Here is a 25898-nt window from a genome sequence, read left to right as displayed (position 1 = left end):
CATCGCTGCATCCCCAGTGCCCAGCACGTGCTTGGCACTCAATAGGGGCTCCACAAATAGTTTAGGAATGAGAATCCTTCCTACTGCAGCAATAGTGTAAGTGCAGTGTTTTCCCTTTTTGCGTTAAGACTGAGGAAAGTAATTTCTTTGGAGAGCTAGTCTAGTACATTTGTATGTACTACATCAGTGCAGACATTTATCAGGTCCCCTTGGAGGGAATGACTCCTCTGTCTGCAAAACTAGCTCATAAAGTAGTTGGAGGCATTTTATTTGCATAGATAAAAATCTGTTACTCCTGCTGGAGGTGGGAGGAGATTAAGTGTGGAAGTATCATAATAAGAGTTTCCAGAGCTGCACATTGGCAGTTCACCTGGAGCCCTGTCCAGGGGAAAGGATGAACTGCCAAGGATAATGCTACCACTGAATGCTAGGAGTGAGTTTATCTCTATTATGGAGATGGATGCATCTGGCGATTAAAGCCTGATGGCATTAAACAGGTGGTCAGCCTCTTCTGTGATCTAATTCATGTTCAGCTCACCAATAAACTTAATCCTTTGCTTTTCTATGTAGCTCGTCTAGACCCTTGCTATGTAAAGTGTGGTCCATGGACCAGCAAGATTGACATCACCTAAGATTGACATCAGCAAGATTGACACTCCAGCAAGCCTAGTGTGCCGGGTTTGCCTGACATGTAGCATTCTCTTTTACTATATCATACTCACTGATGCTTAGTTATTGTGAGTCAGCATCCATGAGTTTGATTAACTTCAAGATACTGATGAAGTAGTTGCTGAACCTGTAAACTGAGAACTGACCCTCAGTAGAGGTGAATTGACCAAGGGAATGTCACTGAATGGGTGACAGGAGGCCAGTTGGCCTTCTTCAGGTGACCTCCCTTTTTGTTGTGTACTGCCTTTTAATTTCAGCACTGATACCTGCTACAAGTTGCCTCAGATAACTGTATGGGTCTCATTTCCATTCCAGCATGTGCACTATAATGAATTCTTCTCCTTTCTAGCTGCATGAGCATACTTACTGCAGTTACTTGGCAGCCAGCTAGGACCTCAGTGGTTTCTGAGAGTCTTTTTAGTGGTAAAAAAGGAGCCTTATTCGTTGAAATTCTGTAGAATACATTTGTCTATAGATTATTATAATCATTTTTTTTTTTAAATTAACTAAAGTCCATACTTTATTTTAACTTCTTTAGTTTTTACCTAATGTCCCTTTTCTTTTCCAGGATCCCATCTAAGATACCACATTATGTTTAGTTATCATCTCCCCTTAGGCTCTTTTTGGCTGAGTTTCTCAGATTTTCTTTGTTTTTGACGACTTTGCCAGTTTTGAGGAATACTGATCAGGTATTTTAGACTGCCCCTCAGTTGGGATTTGTCTGATGTTTTCCTCATGATTAGACTGGGATTATGCGTTTTCAGGAGGACAACTACAGAAGTGTCACTCTCATATCATATCAAGGGACACTGTTGATGTTGGCTTTGATTACCTGGCTGAGGAGTGTTAGTCAGGTTTACCTATTTTAAAGTTACTCTGTTCTACCCCTTTCCCTACAGTACTCTTTAGAAGGAAGTCATTATGTATCATACACACTCAAGAATTGAAGAACTATGTTTGAGGGTAGAGTATCTACATAAGTATTTGGAATTCTCTTTTATATGAGAGATTGGTCACTTCATCATTTATATCAGTATGGACTCATGAATGCCTATTTTATGCTTTGTGTTATAATCCAACATTACTTTTTGTCACTCAAATTATAGATTTTTTTGACATCCATTAGAAATATACAACTTTTGTTATTAACTGGGTCTAGGTCTACCTGCAAGCAAAGGTGGTAATTGCTTAACTGGTGTGATTTCAGTCCAGCTTCCCACCAATTTTAAAATTGGTGCCATTTGAAATACCTAGTTACTCCTTGTATTAATTTGCTAAAGCTGTCTTGACAAAGTATCATAGACTGGGTGGCTTAAACAACAGAAATTTATTTTCTCACAGTTCTAGAGGCTGAGAGTCTGAGATCAAGGTGTCAGCAAGGTTGAATTCTTCTGAGGCCTCTGTCCTTGGCTCTTTGATGGCCATCTTTTCCCAGTGTTCTCACATGGTCATTTTTCTGGACTTGTCTGTGTTCTAATCTCCTCTTCTTAGAAGGATACCAGTATTATTGGATTAGGACCCACCCTAATGATCTCATTCTAATCTAATCACCTTTTTAAAGACCCTGTCTTCAAATACATTCACATTTTGAGGTACTGGGGGTTAGGACTTCAACAACTGAAATTTGGGAAAATGCTGTTCACCCCCTCACACTCCTTTAGGAAGTCTTAGATACACATTTCACCAGGTTTTGCTAGAAGAGGCAGTGACTAGTTATGTTCTTCAGTTTATCTTTCTAATATTACAATCATCGCTGTGAGGCAGAAGTGTACATTCTCTAAAATGGTTTGAGACACCGGCAGTTGGAAGTAGGGCAGCATGAGACCACTGGGTGCCTAAATGAGTGGTGGGAGAAATGAGAGGAGTTTCTGGGCAAAATGCATAAAGAAGGTAGTAGGACACTAAAGTAGCCTACTTTGTGTGTAAGATGGCTTTGCCCATTATTGACAAGCATTTTGCTTTAGCTGCTTGACCATGTACAAAGTCTATAAGAATGGCCTCAGGGTCAAATATGTAAGAAAAAATGGTGACTCCCTTTTTGTATACATGCTACTCAGTGTGATGTAGAAGAATATCTGTCTCTATTCTCAGCTTGGGGTTATGTTAAAAAAAAGACCTGGCTTTATGTATACCTTGCCTAGAAGGAGTATAAATATTGTGTACTAAATGAATATCCCTTGATTCTAAGCCCAGTCTTTGAAGCTGAGTCTATTGTGGCCTTATAGAGAGCAGATCCTACTAGTGCATATGGTTTTCTGCCTTCATCTTATTCAGCCAGTGCAGAAGATAATGCTGTCAAGTTTTACAACTTCATGTTTTCTGTTATACTTGTCTGCTAAGGCCAGTAATAATTTAGGACACTATACAACAACGAGAGTGATTCAAGGAAGAAATCAAGATGGAATGGAGAGAGCCTGAGCTGTGTTCCTGATTTCTTCATCTATGGCAGGGACTACTAGTTGCCTTCCCAAATCTGGTTTCTGACTTTAACAAGAACTTTAGCCCAGTTAAAAACTATACTTCTCAGCCTCCATTGCATCCAAGTGTATCCACATGATTAAGTTTCAGCCAATAAGATGTAAGTAGAAGTGTTTGGGAAATTCCAGAAAGGCCATTGAAAAGGGAGACCACACATTTTTTGCTCCTTTCTCATTTCCTTCTTCTTATAATCTTGAATATGATGACTGGAGTCCCAGCAGCCATCTGGGACCATGAAGTGAAGTGAATTAAAGTCTTAAACATAAGACCTTTAAAACTCCTAGAAGAAAACATGGAGAAAAGCTCCTTGACAATGACGTTGGCAATGATTTTTTTACGTATGGTCCCAAAAGCACAAGCAACAAAAGCAAATATTAGTAAGTGGGACTACATCAAACTAGAAAGCTTCTGCACAGCAAAAGAAACAATAAACAAAATGAATGGCAACCTATGGAATGGGAGAAAATATTTGCAAATCATATATCTTATAAGGGGTTAGTACCCAAACTATTTAAAGGATTCATACAACCGAGTAAAACCCCCCAAAAATCCAATTAAAAATAAACAGAAGAACTGAATAGACATTTTTTTTTTCTGAAAAAGACTTACAAATGGCCAACAGGTACATAAAAAGATGCTCAACATTACTTATCATCAGGGAAATTCAAATCAAACCCACAATGAGCTATAACCTCACACCCATTAGAATGGCTGTTATCAAAAAGATAAGAAATAACACGTGTTGGTGAGGATGTAGGGGAAAGGGAATCCTTGTGTACTATTGGTAGAAATGTAAATTGGTGCAGTCACTATGAAAAACAGTATGGAGGTTCCTCAAAAATTAAAAATAGAACTACCACATAATTCAGAAATCATGCTTCTGGATATATATTAAAAGGAAATGAAAACAGGATGCTAAAGAGATATTTGCACTTCCATGATCACTGCAGCATTATTTACAATAGCCAAGATATGGAAACAACTTAAGTGTTCATTAACAGATGAAAGAATAAAGAAGAAGACACATATACACACAGTGGAATATTATTCTGCCATGAGAAAGAAAGAAATCCAGACATTTGTGACAACTTGGATGGACCTTGAGGGCATTGTGCTGAGTAAAATAAATCAGAAGGGAAGACAAATATTGTATGATATCACTTACATATGGAATCTGAAAAAGTTGAACTCGTGGAAACAGAGAGTAGAATGGTGGTTACCAGGGGCTGGGGTATGGGGAAAATAGGGTGGTTTTGGTAAAAGAGTACAAACTTTCAGTTGTAAGATGTTTGGGGATCTAATATACAGCAGGTGATTATAGTTAACAATACTGTATTATATACTTGAACATTGCTAAGAATAAATCTTAAATCATTCTCACCATAAAAAAAGAAATGTTAATTATGTGAGTTGATGGAGGTATTAGCTATGGCTATGGTGGTGGTCATTTTGCAATATATAAATGTATCAAGTCAACACGTATACACCTTAAACTTACACAATATACTATGTCAATTATATCTCAATAAAGCTTGAGAAAAAAATATACTACTTTAGAAATACCAGTACATTAGTACTTCTGAAAACCATTAACTCTTTTTGAGGTATAATTGACCTATAACATTACATTTGTTTCAGGTATACAACATAAAAATTTGATATTTGTATACATTGTGAAATGATTACCACAATAAGTCTAGTTACCGTAAAAAAGCACTAACTTTTGTACATAATTTTTTCTATTGAGATTGATATTTTGAGAAGTTTGCTTGGATTGCCATTTAGCTTTTATATTTGTATAAGCATCTTATTTTACCTAATTTTTTAAAAAATTGAACTATACCAATTTAATTCTACTTTTTTATTTAAAATGTCTGGCTCCTCCCTATTTCCCCCAAATCATTAAGTTTATTAGTAACCTAGCCTTAGGTTACTTCCAGATTATGTTGTGTTCTCAAATGAAAATGCTGAATGATTCTCATATTTGTGTATTTGCAAATCTAATAGAATTTATTCCATAGAGTTATTATTGGCAAAACAAGCAAAATTTTGAATTATTAAGGGCTGAATAAAATATTCTGTTATGGAGTCAATATTTTTGTAGTTTACATTGAATAATCATTTAGGCAAAAAATTTTAAGAGATCCAAAAGTTGGACTTGCACCCCATGACATTCTGGGTTTTTATAGAATGGTTTTGGAAATAGAACATGTGAATCATGTCATTAGCATCGTCTCTTACCAGATCCATGAAAGAAGTAAAAAGAGTACTGCTTTACCCTATAAGCAGCAAACTCCAAGATTTAGTTTGGGTTAAAAATATAAATAAGTTAAATTTGATAATTGTGTGAGAGTTATTATGACTCATTTATAGAAAAGTAACGTATTGCTAACATTCAGACGGCCTGCATTTGAGCCAAAGTCAGTGTCCTCAATTATTCCAGTTTGCTGGGACTGAGGGGGTTTCCTGGGACACAGAAATTTTAGTGTTAAAACAGAGAGGGTGTCAAGCAAAGTGAGATAAGTCAATCACCATATAGTTGGTCTGATAAGGGCAGCAGTTCTTATGTTCTCAGCGACTTGTCTGAGAATGTACATGAGTGCTCACTGATACACTGAAATGCTCCAAATTTAAGACTCATTCTCAGCAGTTCCCATAAGTGTAATGATAGTCATTGTAAATAGTCCAGAGTTCTCTCTCTCTTAATGAAAGAGCTAAATGAAAATGCAATACAGATGCGTGCGCCCCATTGCAAAGTCTCACCTGGTGGTGAGTCTTTACCTAAGGAAGAGGTATTTCCTTCTTATCTAAGGCAAATTTTACTTTTGGATTCATGGTCCAGTTCTTTCCCATCTTTTCAGTGGCCTTGTGCTATAATTTCTCTTGCTATTCTTTAATATCTTTTCTGTCTTTTACATTTGCTCTTAAACATGCATTAAAAAATATTTTCAATTAATTCCCTAGGCCTCTCTAGGTACCAATCTATCTCCTCATCTTTTTTAATCAAAATTCTTTCCCAGGCTGTCTACTTCCCATCTTCATTTTTTTTACTCCCAGCTTATTTGTTTCAGTCCATTCCAGACTGGCATTTATCTTTTCCACTTTCTGAAGCTTCTCTTGTTGAAGTTGACATTGACCTTTAATATCATTGATCCAGTGGACCCGTTTGGTCTTTTTCTTGCTTGAACTTTTACCAGCATTTGATTCTGTAGTCTTCTCTTTGCTTCTCAGAATTTTCTTGCACCACACTCACTTGATCCCTTGGTTTTCTTCTTACCTCTCTGGCCATTTCTTTTTTTTTTATTCTTTGCTCTCTCTTTGTTACTGCTTTCTCCTCTATGCATTAGTATTCCTAAGGGGTCAGGTGCTAAGCTTTTCACCTCAAACTTGAATTACTCTAGGTCATATCATTCACAGCGTGGCTTCCATAACCATAAATAAGCAGACTACTCCAAAATCACAGACCTCTTGTCAAAGAACTTACTAGATGTTTTCACAGACCTCTTGTTAAAGAGCTTACTAGACGTTTTCACTTATATATCCCACCTTTAATTCAATGTGCTTAAATTTGAACTTGTGTTTATCCACCGAGTAGCTCTTATCAGAAGCATAGAAGTCAAAGCTGAGTTCTTGTCTGCTCATATCTCCAACATCCTACTAATCTACTAATAAGACTAGAGTTTGCCCCATGTGTCTGTTTATAACTTGTTTCAACTTCAAGGTTTTGGTTAATTGTTCATTCAAAATCTTATTGAGGGCATTCATTATATGTGTCTATCAATTCTGTTTTAAATAATGTATGAAACTTTAGTTTTCTCCCACTCCGTTGCTACCATCAGCATCATTTCTCACCTGGGCTACTGAAGCAGATTCTTACCTAGAAGCACCTGTGTTAAATTTTGCTTTCGGTCAACTTATTTCTACACTGCACTCAGGGTGATAGTTAAAGAAAGATCTGGTAATGTCAAGTTGCTTAAAAAGACTTCCCATGATCTTTTAGTTTAACTCTTAGCTTACAAATTCCTTATTATTTTATCAAATTCCTTCACTCTAATCTCAAAACACTCTCAACCTTTCTATAATCCAGTTCTATTGAATTCTGTAAATTCCTCAAATGCACTATGCTTTTCTGCTCTCTGCCCTTTAAGTTGCAGTTTTCTCTTCTTTGAAATTCCTTTTTCCTATTTATTTTCTGATTCCTATTCATCCAATTCTCAGCTTAAATGTCACGTCCACAGAGTGTTCTTTTCTCTCCCTGTGGACCAGTAGTTATCAATCCTTGGCTCCACAATAGAATCAGCTAGAGATATTTAAAAATATCGATGACACAATTTAACATCTCTGGGATGGGGTGTGAATCAGAATCACCTAGAGGGCTTGTTAAAACCACCAGGTAATGCTGATGCTGCTGGTGTGGGGACCACACTTGGAAATCATTACTCTAAATTAGACTAATTTTGAGCTTTAGCTAGCTAAGTGTTTCCATAGCACCTGTACATCTCTTAGCACACACACACTTTATCACTTAAAAAAATTCTCTTTCTTGCTAGAAAGGAAAGACAACCTTTGTGAGGTTAAGCATCCCGGCTTTCTTGTTTACTTTTGTATCCGTAGGGTCTAGCACTGTGCCTGGCACATAATAAGGATTTAGTTAATATTTGTTGAATGAATAAATAAAAAGCTATTTTTGAGTAAGAAGGTGGTATTTAGATTACCTATGAATCAATTATGGCAGTAGTAATATAGAGAATAAGACTAGAGTTTGCCCTACGTGTCTGTTTGTAATTTGTTTCAACTTTGGTTTTGGTTAACTATTCATTCAAAATCTTATCGAGGGCATTCATTATATGTGCCTCGAAGTGTTTCTACACTCTAATTCTCCTTCTCATCACTACTACTACCCTTAACGTATGTAAAGAAACAACAAGTGAATATATTTTGGCTGATTGTGATACAACACAATTCTCTGAAAATCTGACACTTATTTGTGATGTATACGTATGTGCTCATGTTTGTATGTATGGTGGAATATATTTTAGAAATGTCTTAGAGTAAAAGAGAATCAAAGAGGACCAGAATTTGTACATTGTATACAGCTCCATTGCCAAAAAAATTTGATGCTTTAGAATTTACCAACCTTATCTTTCAGCTCTGGTAAGGTTGTTATGGAAATTATACTTTGGGTGATGTTTTGAAATGGATTAAAATTCTTTTATTGCCTGCACACTATCTTCAATTTTCTATTTCCTGAGTGAAAGACAAGCATAAGTTATAATTTGTATTTACAAAGTATTATATGCTTATTTATTTACCCTTTATTGAACATTTACTATGTGAAACATAATCCTAGAAATGAAAGACACACTTTCTATCTTCATTCATATCTTAGTATGAGAGGCATGCAAGTCCCCTTGCCAGACAACTGTGGGCCTGATGTATTTCATTTCAGGATATTAACCTGGGGTTGGAGAGTTTAATGCAGGTTATCTCTTGTCTGTGAGTCATACCTAGGGATACATGCTGACACACAGACTTAAGAACTGCCAAGTAAAGAAGTTTACTGGACTATTCAGTCTTTGCAGATTCATGTATGAGATTCAGTTGTATGATGCACATTGGAAAATGTACAAAATTTTGTTCTGATTTTGTATATATAAAATCTTCTCTGAAGGGAGAGCTCATAGTTTTCTCATATTTCCATAAGTGTCTGTGGTTTCAATAAGGATTAGAACTATTGCTCCAATATGTAAACTAATGGAGGAGAACAATGAGTTGGTGAAGAAGTGATTCTGTGCTTAGACTTGCTACTGGGATTTCCCTAGAACTTCCCCCTTAAATACAGAAGTAATCTGTGGTAGATGATGTATTAAAAAGTAATTCAAAATCAAGGCATATTTTGCATATGCTAGGGTATCTCAGTAAAAAATCTTGAGTAAAATTATTTTGTAAAGTACAGAATTTAAGAAAAACATCTTTCTGTATTTCTATATTCATAAGTTCTAGTTTTGTGTAGAACCCACCTATTGAGATATCCATGGTGATACCACACCAGCCATCATGACTACTGCTCCAATGAACTCTACTAGAAGTTATCATTTAATTTTTGCTTACTATGTTCCAGAAGCTCTATGTATATTTTTCTGATTTCACAACAATTTACATGGCAGTTATTGTGTCTGCATTTTATAAGTGAGAAGACCAAGGCTTAGAGAGGCTAGGAAACTCATTCTAGATGAGACAGCTTCTATTTAGTGGAACCAAGATTTGAACCCAACATTGACAGATTCAAAGATCTATGCCTGTTTGTAGCATGATGCTGATTTACTTTATGGTATTGTGGTTTAATCTAGGTGTTTTTGATTTTAAATAACAAATCAGTTTGAACTAGCGCTCACAAAAATTTAAGACAAGGAGTGTCTTGAGGATCTCGAAGAATGCAGGTGGCTTCTGGAAGGAGCTGCAACTGAGAACTGGAAAATCCTCATTCTTTTTCTCTGACTCTTATCTTACCTCCTCTCTTGCACGTCAGCTTTATTGTTCCCTCTTTGGCTTTTTCTGCTGCTCATATGGATGATGGAATATGGCTGCTGAGATAAGGTGTCCTTAAATCTCAATTCCAAATTCCTGGTAGAAAATCTGATTGGCTCTTTTTCAGGTAAACATCCATTCTGGGTTCAATCAGCTTCAGCCAAGGAGACAGAATTGCATCGTCCAAACATGGCTGCCATGGAATTTGGAGGCACCATCCTTTACTGGTAGGATGTCTGACACTTGTCCTTCCTTACTCACCTGGTTTGACTACAGACCATTCTGAGTACTCTAATCATTACATGGAGATGCCCAAGAATTCCACTCCAGGTTCGATTTATGATTATAGCTCTTTGAAGAGAAAACAAGAATAGGACAAGTTTGGCCAATATGTTGTCATGTCAATGATTTCCCCTTTTGAAGTACATCATCATTGTTCTTCCGATCTTACTGACTCCTTATAACTCAGTCACTTTTATACACATGCACGCATGTGCATGCACGCGCGCACACACACGTATGCTTTACAGTATCTGCTCAGAGGAAGCTTCTGCCTTCTTGGAGCTCAACTTTTGTCTTGGGCTGTAGTAGCAACAACTCCACTGACTCTCTTAGCCAAGATAAAGTAAATAAAACCCTTCCCTAACCTGTTGTCCTTCCTGTCTCTTTATGATGTTGAGAGTACTTTCCCCAATAGTCACTACTTATCCAGAAGTAGGCCCAGTTATTCTCATTGGGCATAATGAGAAGAATAAATTCACCTACGGCTCTTAGGAACAAATGGTGGTCACCAACTTTTTTCTCCATCAAAGGGGCTTCTAAGAAAGGTCAAACCTCGGCATCCAATTACATACATGCATCTATATTCTTCTGCAGCTGTAATGAGAAAGAAATTCAAAGAGAAAGACATATTGTTACATTTTTGGTAGATGGCCTAAACTTAGGAACATTAAGTGTTCCAAAAGTTTGTTTGTAGATCCATTGTTTAGAATTTGGAACTCATTTTACTATGGTGACAATATTATGCTTGCTAGTTTATGTTTCTAGCCAAACTGTAAATGATCATTTGGTGTACAACATAACTGAAATGGTAATTATAATCTTGAAATTTCCTTGCCCTTAAAATTGGAGTCTGGACTCTTGTGTGTCCAAAGCCTTGAATTCGTTAGCTTCCTGAATACTAATTCCGCTGAGCTTCTCTAAAGTTTGATACTCTCTGGAACCTCTATTTTCACCAATAACCACTTTGAAGCAGGTAGGGAGAATGGTGTGCAGGTGAATGATAGGTGTGGGTCTCAGGTATTCAAAGATGCAAGGGTACTAGATGCCATTAAAGGAAGGTTAGGATAGTGTAGAGAATAGTGAGTTTGATGTCCTCAGTGAGTCCCAGAGGAAAGATAGGAGAGTCTGGGGAGGAGGAGATGGGAGGGAAGAATGAGTGTCTGTAGCATTTGATAAATAGGTGTTGTCATTATTTAGTCAATGTCTACGTGTAAGGTATTTATTAACTGTTTTTTCTTGCATGTGGTTCTTTCCCCTAGATTAGTCTGCAGTAAATGAATAATGAATTTTACAGCACTTCCCATTTGTTTAGCTGAATCCCTGAACTCCCTGGGGTGAGGCACCATGACTGCACAGGAGTCCTGCCAGGTAACGGGAAAGTGTGCACTGGCCTCTAATTGCACAGTTGTGTAATGTAATCGCAGTGTGCCTTTGTGGAGCCCCTGCATACATGGCTTTGGTCGATGATGTTATCCCCTTTTCTGATATGGACCCAGACAACTTTACCTTCTCAGCAAACAGATGGACAACAAGGTTGAAACAGAATCTTGTACTAAAATAGTCTTCGAGTCATTCTCTTTGTTCACTCTTCCAGGAAAATTGCCCCTTCCTTCTTGCAGAAGGCCAGTGCTGAGAACTAATGTACTCAGACTTGTTGGACTCTCTTTCCAATGTATGTTTTATATTTTTTTTCTTGGTCAAGATTGGGATTTTGCTAAGATAGGATTAATGTCTAATTTGTTTTGGCACAACACCTGGCCTTTTGCCCTAAGTAGATGTTTAAAAATAAAATTGAAAGTTTTGCATCAACCTTCTATTTTTGTCCTCCTTCCAAAAAAGGTCCTGACATGAGAACAAGGGAAACTTGATTTCACCTATAAGTTTATTTTAGGAAGCAAGGATGCTCTAGCAGAAGTCACTTGACTTGGTTCTTAGGTTCTCATCCATGTTGTGCCAGTAACTGCCTCAGGAAGAATGGTTCATTTGACTTCAGGAAATATGTTTCATTTTTCAGTGCTCAGTTTTTTCATCTGTAAAAGGGAATGATAAAACTTCAACTGAAAGACTGTTGCGAGTATAGAATGAGATGATGATTGTGAAAGCACTCGGATGAAGTAACATTACCATAATAACATAGGTTTCAATTAGTTTTCAGAGGTTAGAACTATCTTTCCTCTATAACAAAATAATTTATAATGAGCAAGGAGTAATTCACTCAAAAATTTATTTATTGTAAACCTATTTATTGTGCTCAATGCATTTTAGAATAGGAATAATAATATTCATGCTTTTGTCATTTCATCCTCCATTTGAATTTTTGAATGCAGTATAAAATGAAGCATAGCGTAATTCATGGCATAATGTGGATCACAGTGCCCCTATCCTGCTCATTTGGAGCATTTACTGTCATCATGCTTTCTGGTGAGAGCATAAACTGATGTGCTATCAAAGGAACATCTCGAGCAATCTGAACTATTGAACTGATACAGTCAGTATGAACTGGGCAGCTGGCCACGCCAGTTTACAGCATTTCTTTGAGGATGATGGTATCTGATTTCTGTTTTCTCATCTCCAATATTTATAGCTGTAGCTAGGTACTGCAATGTCTATGTTGTCCAAGACCCTATGGGAATATGGGTAAAATTGCAAGCCGAAAATGTTGGTATTTTTTTCCCTAGAAATTAAGTAACATCACGTAATAACATTGGCCACTGAACAGTTCTCTCTCTGTCAAAAAAGATATACTTTTGGATTATTGATTTTCTACGTAACCACTAAGGAGGAAAGCTTTAGCTTGTTTGTGCCATTTAGGTCGTGGGAAAGGGAGACAGTGCTTGAAAGGACCTCTAATCCCTACAGAATGGCCTGTGGGCCTTGCACCAAAGTTTCCATCATTCGTCTCGATTTGTTCTCACCCTTACTTGGGGAGGCAAATAAGTCTTTCGTCCTCACCCCATTTCTTTGGTCTCACATGACTGAACTATTTATCTTTATTCACTAATGCTTATCAGAGCAGTTATAAAATACTCTTTTCCATCTTTAGATAAAATTTGAAAGTTTTAATATATCACTAATGAGCCTTGGGTTTAAGAAAGCACCAGATGTTAATAATAATTAGGAACAAAATTAGAGCTGACTTTCTATAATTTTCTTTTGCTTTTATTATAGCTTGAAAAGGTTATAAATGAGTAGTTTTAAAGTTGTTTTTTCCTTTTTAATAAGTACCTTGACTGGAGAAATTTTGTTTTCTGCCATTCACAAAGCTTACTTACCTATCTCTCTACTTTTGCTCACGCAATTCCTTTTGCTCAGCCTTCCTCCCTGTTGGCTTCCCACACTTCTGCCCATTTAACTCTCTCCGTCCTGCAGGGCAGGCCTCACAATGCTGCCTTCCTAGATCCGGGTGTTGTGGCACTGCTCTGACTTATTTATGTGTCTGTCTTTTCCTGTGCCACTTGAAGTTTTATGTTTTATTTATCTTTGTATTCTCAGCACCAAATAAAGAACCTGGTAGATAATACGAGTTTAATTAATGTTTACCGAACGAAGGAGTGAGTGCTTGAAGAGGGTAAGAGCATTGTACCAAGTGAGGGAAACCAGAGGAAGCCATCTAAACACATGGTGGCGGAAGGTAGAAGGGGATGTCCCAGTAAAGATATACTTTGAGTGACATTTTAGAGAATGAGCAGCTATTTGTCAGTTGAAAAGGGTGGGGGAAGAATGGCCTGGTCAAATGGAGAACCAGAGGAATGTATTGATGAGAAATTTGCCCTGAAAAGAGTGTAGTATGGCTAGAACTTACATGCAAAGTAAAAAGTGCAGAAAGTGAATCTAAAAAGTTAAACAGGTTATATGTTACTTTGAATTTTGTGTCGATTAAAAAAAAAATCACTTAGTTTATTAGCCAGAATAACCTCTGTGATGCCCTGATTAAGTGTATAATGCAAGGTGGGATTAGATCTCATGAGGTCATCTGATTAGATGAGCTATTATTTAATTAAATTTTATGTAACAATGACTTTAGAGTAAATGGATGGGTACATTGGTCTGTGTTTAAAACAAAACATTTGCTGAAATCACAAACTGAAATCTTAGAAGTTTTAGGGGATTCTTCCTGATTTAGAGGTAAAATATTGGAGTCTTAATTTAACCCTAAATGTCCTATATCTTCAGATAACTTTATAGCTGAATTGAACCTATGTTTTAACAGGATTTAACTGGTATATTAGTTACAAGCCATTTAAAAATGTAATACTTATAAAGACTTTATAATTAGATAAACTTAGAATCTTTTCTATAATGACTACTTTTGTGCAGATTGAAAGAGAGAATATATGCAAAATGCTTATTCCAAGTTCCAAGTAGGTACCTGGCACACAGCAGGTGCTCAGAAATATAATCTGTTTCTTCCTCAAACTCACTAGACCTGAGGAAGCTTCTGCTCTAGCTCTCTGAACTTTCAGGAGAAACTTTAAGAAAACAACACCCTGCCTCCACACATATCTTCGCTGAAATATCTGCTAATTCTTTTGTAAGAGTTTGGAATTTCCTTGGTGATTTTAAACAAGATTTCCTCTCTTAAATATGCTCATTGTATGAGTCTTAGATTATAAAGCTGATCTGATTTGAGTACAGAATCTTTAAAGCCTTGGTGGGACTAAATATTTTAGCAGTTACTTACATTAAAAATAATTCTAGCCCCTTTCATCTCGAGGTTTCAGTAAATCATGCCAAGGCACTTTTTGACATGCAAGACAAATGCTTTTCTCTTGGATTTGTAGGTGGGTGTTAGGTTTGTCTCATGCTGAACAGGAATTGAGATGTCAGGTTGTGAAAGGAAAACTTAAACTGTGTGTTTGCTGGGCACCATTTGGTAGTATTGCATGCCTTTGGTTTGTTTTGGTTAAATTCCAAGATGATACAATCATCTGGCTGTTAAAAATAATTAATTGCTTTGTTTTTTACTTAGAGGTATAATGATTCCAGATTTGCAAGTTAGAATGCATTTTGCATTGGGACACTGGAACATGAGCAAACATGACTTAGCCTTTAGGTGAGCATAGCAGGTTACTTGGTCACACCAAGACATCGTTCAGGGAACATTTCTGTGGAGATGTGCAATTTTCCAAACTCCAATTACTAGAAATAATAGAACTATTAACCTACTTGGCCCAAAACAAAGCAAAACTATAACAAATATAAAAAGTAGAGATTATTTTAGATCCCACTCCCTAATCATAATCTAATTAAATTATAAATCAGTATTAAAAATATGACCCTAAAGCAACTTTTGGAAATTAGGAAACACTCTCCCAGACAAACCTTTGATCAAATAGGAAATCAAAGAGAAATGATAAGTTCTTTAGAAAGCAATAAAAGTTTACTTTATACCCAGATCTTTAGGGTATTTCAGAGGAAAATTTATAACAGCAAACATTTTTTTTTTATTTGTGAAGAAAAAACCAGCAAAACATCTGCCCCCTCAACAAAAAACAAGTGATAAAGTTAAAAGCTGGAATTAATGGAATAGAAAAAAACGCAGAAAGGCTAAATTAGACAAACTGGGAAAAGTAAAAACATATAAGATTAGGAATGAGGAAACAGACATGATCACAGAAATAGGAGAGTTGGAAAGAATTATAAGAATTATACATGCAGACTAGGAGCAAAACTCTTTAGAAGCAATTTTGGAAATATGGAAGAAATGGACAGTTTTATAAGTAAAATGTAAATGATCAATATTAACTCATAGAAAATTCAAACAGATTAATTACTATGGAAGTCCTAGTTCGTGCCTTTTGTTGTGTCCCATTTGACATTGGTTCTGAACTTTTTTTTATTTTTAAGGAAGTATTATTTTAAAATGCACTAAAATTAGAGGATAATATCCTCCACCTTATCATATCAGGTTTTACTGTGGTCTCCTCTAATAGGGTGTTGCGAAATGTGTTTTTACTTTAACACATACTTAAGGGTGAAAAGAAGGTCAGTATTACACTGTGTTTTTATCCCAGTTATCTCCAAATACAAGTTAACTTACATTTCTCTTTAAAGAACAGCATGCAAAGCACTTGCTGATAAAGTGAAATGTGTTTCTGCGTTGGTGGATAAGGGTAACTAACTCATTCTCGTCTTGATGGTGGTGGGAGAAGTACTTGGTGCTGCTACTCCTGTCATCTACTTGGTATTCCAGTCTGTTGTGCCATGGCCCATGCTGTGGCCTGTAACAAGCATGAAGCTGCCAGCCTGACTGTTGGATGAAGTCAGTTGAAAGTGTGGGAAGAATGAATGTGCTTGGTACAGCAGTTTTGTCATTTATTTGTATAGTATGAGTTTATTGTTATTTATTGTTTAAGAACTTTAACTTTTATTTTGGAATAATCTCCTGTGGTAGAAAATGAGCTAATGAGGTACAAAGTTAATTAAGTACTGAATTTCTGTTTCTCAAGAAAGATGGTGATGAATGTGTAACTCACACATCTGCTGAATCAGCATCAATATCTACTTCAAAAGTTTGTAATTATTTTAAAAATACTTTGCCCAAAGACCATGATTTAAAATATATAGCTACAGACGGTGTCATTACATTTTATTCTGTGAAGCATGACTTTTCATTTAGATCACATGACTCTTTAAATCTATGTCACCCATTTTCAATGAAAAAAATTTTTTGTACCCATTTTCAATTTTAAGTTTTTAATATAGTATGAAAAGTGAGGTAGTAGCTGTTAATCTGCTGGTTCCATTAGCAGAAGAAAAATTTGCACAGTTAGATTATGCTAGTCTTATAGAAATATTACCAGATTCTTTAAATAGAAGTTCAGTTAAATTCTTTATCTGAATGGTTTAATTGTTTTCATATAAGTAAAGCTTTTACAACAATCATTCTACTGAAATTTAAATATTTAATATTGTGAATTCCATTTTAAATTTGTTTAAAAAGTTTATCATCAAAAATAAAAATTTTTAAATAGTTTTATTGGGGTAAAATTTACATACCAGTTATTTCACCCATTTAGGTGCTCAATTGGAAGACTTTTATTAAATTTATACAGTTGTGTAACCATTACTACCATTCAGTTATAGACTACTTCTGTCCCCTCCAAAAGTTCTCTGGTGCCCCTTTGCAGTTAATCTCTACTTTCACATTCAGCCCCAGGCAACCACCAAAAATGACTGATTTCTTTCAAACAAAGTGCAATGGAAATAGAAATAATTGCCAAATTTTACAAATATTTTTCTATATATATGAAGTAGTTGAACTACATTTTTGTGATGAAGCTGATATTAAATACAAAATATCCATCAGCTTGTAGTATGTATTTTCTCTCTTTGCAGTCCATTATCAATCTGATTTTAGACATGTTTTGAGTCTTTGAAGAACTACTTTGAAAATAAGTGCCTATCGATAGTATTGGACATTTTTGCAAAGGATTCTTCTAAATTTGGGCTGTATTTTGTTTGAAATCAGGTGGAAATTTTTAATTAAAGTATTCAGTTAATGGAACAAGCATAATATTCAGCTTTTGAAGTTTTACAGATTGCAGCTATGGAAAACAAAGCTTTCAAACAGAAAAGCGCTTGAATTAATTCTTACAAAGTAGACGCTAAGCAAAATAATTAAGAACTCAAACACAGTATAAAGGATTTAATTTTGAAATTTTATAGTTGTACTTGGAATATCTGACTTATGGGAAGAATCTTTTTTGATGAAAATACTATTTTTAATAGAATAAATTTGTATTTTCTACCTGAGTTCAAAATAGATTGACTTTTTAGAGGGTCTATGATTTTAAAGTATCTAATTTCAATGAAATATTAAAAGGAATCATAAATAGATACAATTTATTTAATGAGGTTTTTTATAGGCCCTCAGAAAAAGGCACTTTGCAAAGACATATCATATGACTGCAGTTACTGCTTAAACTGGTCTTCTTAAAGGTGAAGGGATTAAGAACTATAAATTGGTAGTTACAAAATAGTCACAGGGATGGGGATTAAAGTATAGGGAATATAGTCAGTAATATTGTAATAACTATGTATAGTGCCAGGTGGGTACTAGACTTATCAGGGGGATCACTTTGTAAATTATATAAATGTCTAACCTCTATGCTGCACACCTGAAGCTAATATAAAAGAATATTGAATGCCAATTCTAATTGAAAAATAAAAATTAAGAAAAATAAAGTGATCTTCAATATTTAATCTGATTATGATTCCTCTCCAGGGACCAAGGGGAATGAGAAGGATCCAGTTAAGAAACACTGATTTGTAAGAGATCTGAGATTTCATTTTGCTGGCGATGCAAGCATTGTTGCACAGTCTATGGTTTTTGCTACAACTATCAATACCTAGCAAATCCTTGGGTGCTCCTTGTGAGGGCCATCCTGTGGCATGTGCTGTGGGGAGTTTTATATTGAACCAAGCCTCTTAAGACATTCTAAGGAGGATAAAAAAGTGGTAAATATGGAAGGGAAATAGGCTTTCCCAATGTAGCTTTTTCCCTCCCTCTCTCCCTTTCTCTCTCTCTCTCTCTTTCTTTCGCTCTCTCTTTCTCTTTTTTCTCTTTCTCTCTTTCTCTTTCTCTTATAGAATACAGAATAGGATCCCTTTCTCTCCAGGCACCTGAATTTCTCCATCCAGCATTCACATAACCCTGGGTTCCATGCCCTCAATTTTGGTTTCTTTGATCTGTTGCAAATGCTAGTGTCTGTTGGTTTTATCTGGCTCCTGGTTTCACTGGGGACTTTATGATTCACTATTTTGCAGGAAGAGGGATGAGAAGAGTGAAAGGACGAAGGCAGAAAAAGAGAGAATCAGCCATCTATGTTATAGAGAAAACAACTTTTTAAGGTGCCTTTATAAGAAAGTTGTACTGGAAAATTAACATCGACAATATTTCTATCCATGAGTAATTTAATCCCTGTGAAGTGGAATCTTGATTTGAAGAATGAAGTTCCTCAAGAAATAGTTTGACTTTTACTTCAGCTGAGTTCTTTGTATCATGTAGGATGTGGATGCACAGCACTGAGCCCTTAATGTCTTAAACCAATTAGTACATTGGCTGGGATGATGACTTATGGGAACATTGGGGATTTTTTTTTTCATTGATTGTCTGATATACAGGAATTTGAAGGATGGTAGTAATATTAGTAGGAAGATTAATGAACTCTTTGCAAACATAAGGATTCTCAAAACTATTTTATCTGACTTTCTAATGGAGAATCTTAATTCAGGGCTAATGCATTCATTTTTTAGGTGAAAAACAAGAGTGCTGATTCCATTTTCTCATCAGACCCGTGACCCCAGCTTGCTAGTAGTAGTATATGTAGAATGTTAAGAGTCTTGGACAACTGAATCCTTTTGAGTTTTGCTATCTCATTCAGCTCTCCATCTTTGGCCATGGTGGGTTCTCCTGTAGCATAATGGCAGCAGCAGTTTGAGATTACAGTCATGTGCTGCTTAATGACAGCGATTCATTCTGATAATGTTATCTTTAGGCAGTTTCGTTGTATGAACATCATAGAGTGCCCTTACACAAACCTAGATGATATCGGTGACTACATACCTAGGCTGTATGGTACAGCCTATTGCTCCTAGGCAATGAACCTGTACAACATGGTACTGTACAAAACAAAAAGAGAAATGATGCAATCGAGAAGCTAGAGGTATGAAGCTGCTGCTTGTGTAACACAGCATACTGTCTTACAGCAAACTTTTCTTTATAAGTAGGAAGAGTATATTCTAAAGTAATGACATAGTATAATAAATGTATAGTATGGTAAATACATAAGCCCGTAAGAGTATACTCTAAAGTAATGATAAAGTATAGTACAGTGTATGTATAGTATAGTAAATACATAAACCAGTAACAGTCATTTATTATCACTATCAAGTAGTATGTATTGTACATAATTGTGTGTTACACTTTTATATGACTGGCAGTGCAGTAGGTTTATTTACACCAGCATTACCACAAACACACAGGGAATGCCTTGCACTATGATATTACGACGGCTCTGATGTCACAAGCAGATAGGAATTTTCCAGCTCCTTTGTAATCATGAGACCGCTGTCGCACACGCTGTCCGTTGTTGACCGAAACGTCTTGTGTGGCGGCACATGACTGTATTCTGGTCAGGTTTTTCTTGTTGGGACTTAGCTGGTTTTGGTTTGCTCTGTGAGATGTTGAGATGCTGTTGCATGTGTGAAATAGAACTGAATGACATGTCCCCAGCTTTTTAAAACCTTGTTAGCAAGTCTGAGGTAACTGGATGATAATTTCTGGGTTATAGTTTGACTTTCCATGTAATTTGACTTTCACGCCAGCCTGAGCTTATCTCTGGCATAGTTTCTATCACAATATTTTGTAATGTTCTTAGTCTCATTTTGTATTGTGTCTTACTCTTAGTTCTATACTCAATACCCTCAACAAATGTTGAATTGAATGTGTAAGATGAGCACTATTAGCTGCAACAGAAAAATGCAAATGAGATTGTAGCTGTGTGGAAATGAGAAATCACCACATTGTCAGTGGCAGAGCACTATAACCTTTGCCTTAAATCTTTTCCTGTGGAGAAAGAATTGCACCTATTGCAGAAGCTAGTTTCCTAATACTTGTGTTTTTTCATCTGATTTCTTGAAACTGAACAAATCATTAAAAATTTTTTTTATGTTTTAACACAGGATATAACTAAGATGTCACATCTAAGGTATGTGTTACTAATTTACATATTAAGGTAGATTAGAAGAGTAATTTCAATAGCACAAAAATGAATCTTGATTTTTCTTTATATTAATTGTTTAGAAAGATAAAAACAATTTTGTAAATTGTGGCTGGATCTTAACTTCTCAGTCTGAGATCTCAGATGTTACATTTATTTTTGCAGTCTAAAAAAAGCAGTTCCTTCTTAGATTTATTTGGGGACTTTTATTTACCCTTTAAATACTGGTGTTCTGTTGGGTTCTCTTTTGATTCCTTTCTTTTCACTTCCCGTCTTCCTTCCTTCTTAGATGAATAACTGACTGAGTTCCTACCGTGTATCAGGACAGGGCCGTACTGTACAGTGAAATGGTTGTGTACTACACAATTCCAGGAGATGACATTCACTGCACCACCCCCAAGACTTAGATAATGCCATCAGATATTGCGCTAGCTAATTGACAACATCTCATTTCCCTCATAACAACCTATGAGATGAATATCATCATTCCTATTTTATAGATGAGAAAACTGAGTTTGGGGTATGTTAAAACTTGTTTAAGCTTACATAATAATGAGTGGATGATAGAGTTTGTGAGAGTCCAAAGCCTCTGACTCAACAGTATGCCACCTTTTGTGGGTGATCTCAGCTCTTGGTCCTCTCATCCATGACCACAACCTGAATGATGGTAATTCCTAAAAGACTCTCCTCCCCATACTCTCCTCTCTCTGTTGCTGGCCTACTAGACAACTCTTCCAGCATATCCTCAGATTCCTCAGGATTAAAATAGAATCATCATTATTTTCTTACGACTGTTCCTTCTTTATTCCTAACCTCATTGAGTGGCACCAACAGCCCAGGCTCTTCTCTCTCCCTTATCTCCCACATCCAATCAGATATCAGGTCCCATTAGTTCTACTTCTGAAATCTCTCTTCTTTTGTTCCCTTCTTTTTCATGCCAGTTTCACCACTGTTAGTTCAGGCCCTCATTGTTTTATTCTGAATGCATCCACTCTGTCTGAATTACGAAAAATGTGACCTAAAGAATCACATCTCTAGGCCTTGCAATGGCTGTTCCCTCTGACTGGTTCACTGTTTCCCACCTTCCCCAGTTGGCTACTTAAAGACTCAGCTTTAAGGCACTTTTTCAGGGATTCCTTTCTTGATTCTTTTCATCAAGCCCTTTCCTTAAGTTAAATTATTTTCTTTCTGCTCCCATGGCATATAATGTGTAAGTCTATCACATCACTCATCACTGTACCCTGAGAATTGATTTGCTTGTCTGAGTCCTTCCTTGGACTGAGAGCTCTTTGAGGACCACATGTAACTTATCTTTGTCTTCCCAGCATCTAGCAGCTTTTCTGGGAGGAGATCAATAAATGCTTGAGGGAATGAATGAATGCACACGGTGGACTCATTAGGCAGATCTGAAAGAATTGTTCACATAATACTATAGTGTTCTACATGTTTATTTAGTCCTACTAAAGTCTGAATGCAGTTTTTGTAAACTTGTGTGGTTGAACATAATGCTGATGTTTTTAAATTATACAAAAGATTTTTTCTTCCCCCTGCCATTTACAACAGCAGGCAGCATGATTATTGCTTAACCCATATTTTCATTCATATTGGCCACAGCTTCTTCCTTTATCCTGTTGATAAGAGATGATAACTCAATTGCATGGCAATTTAAAAAGTGGACTCTGTGTTGAACTTTGGTTTAGGGTGCCAAACTTTTGCATCAACACTAATGAATAAACTAACTTCTTTCCTGATTCCTGTCCATCAACAATGGTTACTACACCAAGAAAATACCTTGAAGTTGATTATCTCAGCACCTCAGCTGCTGCTAAATTTGAAGTGAGACATCTGTGGAGTGGTGCTCATTAACATGTACTTTTTTCATCTTATACAGATATATATGTCTTGTCCCAGCTCTGCCCTATCTGGTTCAAACCAGCCTCTTAAATCTCCATGGACGTCAGTTCCCTCATCTTTAAAATTAGCATTTGGACTAAACTAGCTAGGAGAACTTTTCAAACTCGAATGTCCTCTATTCTATTACTTTGGGTCCCTACTGTATGCTCTTTCTGTCTTATCTCCCTTGCCCACCATCCCTTCCTCCCTCGCCAGTGGACTGGTCCTGCCTGCCTGTCCTACCCATATACATCGATAGGCTGTGTTTTTCAGCACTTGGCTTTGACCCGAAGGTTTTCTTCAACATGAAGAGCTGAGGAGCAGTTTGCTTTTGTGCTATCCTTTCACTGGCACACGCAGATCTCTTCCGCAAAGGGTTTGTGAGTCTCTTCCTTTTAAGAAGCACATTCCTGATTGCATTTGCAAAAGTAGAGTGAGGTTGCAGAGTGAACAGAGGAAGATTCCTGGATTAGAGTAAGAATGTTTATAAATGGCAACGGATTTGGAACTGTGATTGTGACTGCTGGGGGACATGAAGATTGAGTAGGTATATAATCTGTTATAAATATCACACAAATTAAGTATGTAAGGTTTTGGAGTGAGGAAAGAACATCATAGTCCCGCAGAGCTTCCAGATGACTTTGTTACATTTTCCTTAAATGAGAGTACAACCTGTTAGGTTACTGTTTCCCACATAATTTGTTGACAAAGCACTTCAGGTAAAATCATTGTTTCATAAAGGTGTGCCTGTTTTTTATGAGGTAAACTAAGACTTTCCTGATTTCATTTGCCTGTGTTCTAATTTTATCATTAGACACAAAAGGACAAATCAGGTACAAGGTATTTTTGATGAAATGTACATGGGAAGTGTTTCTGTTAAAACAATTTTTTGGCAAGATGGAAGGGCATGTCTGGGCTGTTGGAAGTAGAAGAGAAAAAGCTGGGAAGGAGGTGGACAGAGGTACCCTAGGAGAACAAATCTAGGAGGACGCGTGCAGAGAAACAGCAAGCTCTGAAGGCCAAAAGGTGACATATCCCTTCTGGGCGGAATGCAGAACACTAGGGGCTGCTGCTGGACACCCAGCTCTGGATTTCTGCGGCAGCCGTATCAGGACAAGAGAGAGGTCCTGTCGAGTGGAGAAAGCCGAGGAGGACTGGATTGCTCTGGAGCTCCGGCGGCCGGTTCGGACAGGGTTAAGACCATCACCTGCAGTTAAAGTGCGACCCAGATGGGAAGTAGGAAGTGCCGCGGCTGAGCTTCCTGTATAAATAAACGCGCGGCTCCCAGCGCTGCTGCTGGCGAGCTGCGCCCTACGCTCTGCAAGGTTCTCGGGCACCGCAGCAACTCCAAAGGCAGGAGGCGGTTGGTTATAGGTCCTCCTCCTACTCCTTCTGCGGCCCAATAGTTCTGGGAGCCCGAGTCTGCTACAGTCCTGCAGAGCGCAAAGCTGTCAGCCGCAGAGCACGGAGGAAGAGGGAGAGAATGAAACAGCTCCTCCTCCCCGGGGTGTGAGCAGCCCCGGCTGGCGGTGCGCGCGCGGGAGACTGCTGAAGCCCGGCGGCCGCCGGAGGAACGTAGCTCTCCTGCCAGGTAGGTTTAGCAAGCTTTTTAAACGCTGCAGGCATTGCAAGACGGGAATGGTGTTGCGCTAAGGAAAGAAAAAAGGACAGGACACTATGATACCACGATTTTCTGCTTTATTTGCTGCCTCTAGTGCTTCCAGCCACACAGAATTGAATTCATTCTACATGCCTTAAACACCTGTTAACTTAATAATAGATGTCTTTGTAAAGGTAAAATAAACTAGTTTCATTTCTACTATAATACTCTCTACAGAACGTATTGTAAAAATGGAAGGTTAGATCAAACCTTCCAATGTCTTCAGGGGAGACCAAAAGTTGGCAAAACCTTAGAGGTTTGCCTTCTGTTACGGGCAAATGCACAGCAATATGTTGACATACATAGATATGAATAAGATATTATCCATGAAATCTTGGCCACACAGTTTACTGATTATTTTGTCAGGTAATTGCAGATGAAACAGTGAAATTCTGATCTTATGCCGCTTTTCTCAAATTTAAGTTAAAAGGAAACCGATTCCTGCTATTTCAGCAGAGAAAAAGGATCTTTAGCGTATCCCTTCCCGGGTACCTTTTGCTTTTCTTAATTCGTTTCAGGGATTCTGCTGTAAGTCTACTCCTGAAGCATATAATTCTCACATTCAGATTTCTCAGAAATGAATTCTCCATTCTAGGAAAATGTTTTCTGTCTCCGTGGTCCACTAGAGCCTCTCACTTTATTTCTTTCTGCCCCATACGTATCTTATCAAAACATCAGCTGGGGCTCCCAATAGGACTCCCTGTCTTCTTCTAACTTGAAATTTCTCAACATTTATTTGAACATTTCCAGGTACGAGTTAAAGAAAAATGTATCTAACATTTCTGAAGCAGCAGATTGGGGGTGTCTAAGCAGAAGCAAAATAAATGAACTTTGAGATGACTCAGTTTTTAGGGTGTGGGTGAGAGACAGAAGGAACCCAGCCAGTCTTCACTGAGTTGCTGGCTAATTAAAGTATCTGGCTGCTGCAGCTTTCACTGAGATGACCCTCTTGATCCCTGGTCCTTTTCACTTGTAATTGCTCCTTCTCCTTACTCAGTCCTCCTTTCCCAGTCCTAGTCCTTTTCTTCTCAGTCCCTTAAGTATTTCTGAAACTATTTGAGGAGAAGAGCGGGGGAGAAAAAGTAAAATAGCTATAGCAGATCCACAAAGCCACTTGGAGAGAATTGTATTAGGAAATCCAAGGCCACATTTTCCTCCAACTCCTGCCTTCCTCTTGCACACCTGTGACTGGTATCATTCTTTCTGGTGGGCATAAACTGAGAAAAATAGGAAAGAAAAAAAGATCTGTATCAGAAATAGCCTCTGACTAATTGAAACTGTAAATGTGTATAGAGAATGTAAAAAAGATGTCAAGTTGCAGAATCTGGTTGCTTGACTTTTTATTTAAAACAAACAGAAAAAAAAAACAAACCCTCAACCAAAAAATCCCCCTAACCAATAACCCTAGATAACTTGCTTCTACACGACTGTACTGGAAGTGAGGTTTGAGTGTGGTCGAAAATTACATTTACCCAGAGTTTTACAAATATTTACAGTCATCTATGCCAAATATCTTTGTGCTGAGCCCCAAGAGCATTCTCAGCATTCAAAAGCCTTATTCTCATGAATGGTTTCAGTTCACTGGCAATTTAAAGGCATCCAGACTTCCAAACTAGGTCAATTTAAGACATTAAAAATGAATAATAATAATTAGTTTTTGGGTT

The 25898-nt window shown here is 37.1% G+C and overlaps 1 protein-coding gene across 3 annotated transcripts in view; it reads left to right on the top strand.

Moving 5' to 3' along the window:
• RNF144B (ring finger protein 144B) overlaps positions 1 to 25898 on the top strand; it is a 144438-nt gene that overhangs the window by 52643 nt on the left and 65897 nt on the right. The window contains exon 1 of one of the 3 annotated variants that reach the window (XM_039866476.1): positions 9804 to 9902. The exons of 1 other annotated variant lie outside the window; for it this stretch is intronic. The gene's annotated coding sequence lies outside the window, so the exon portion shown is untranslated. Of the gene's footprint in view, positions 1 to 9803; positions 9903 to 23634; positions 24166 to 25898 lie in introns of those variants that run through there. One more of the 3 variants, XM_039866475.1, reaches the window with a different exon arrangement.

Source organism: Pteropus medius, unplaced genomic scaffold (assembly GCF_902729225.1).
Source record: "Pteropus medius unplaced genomic scaffold, Ma_sr-lr_union100, whole genome shotgun sequence".
Classification (NCBI taxonomy): Eukaryota; Metazoa; Chordata; class Mammalia; order Chiroptera; family Pteropodidae; genus Pteropus; species Pteropus medius.
This window is presented reverse-complemented; position numbering and strand designations above follow the sequence as displayed.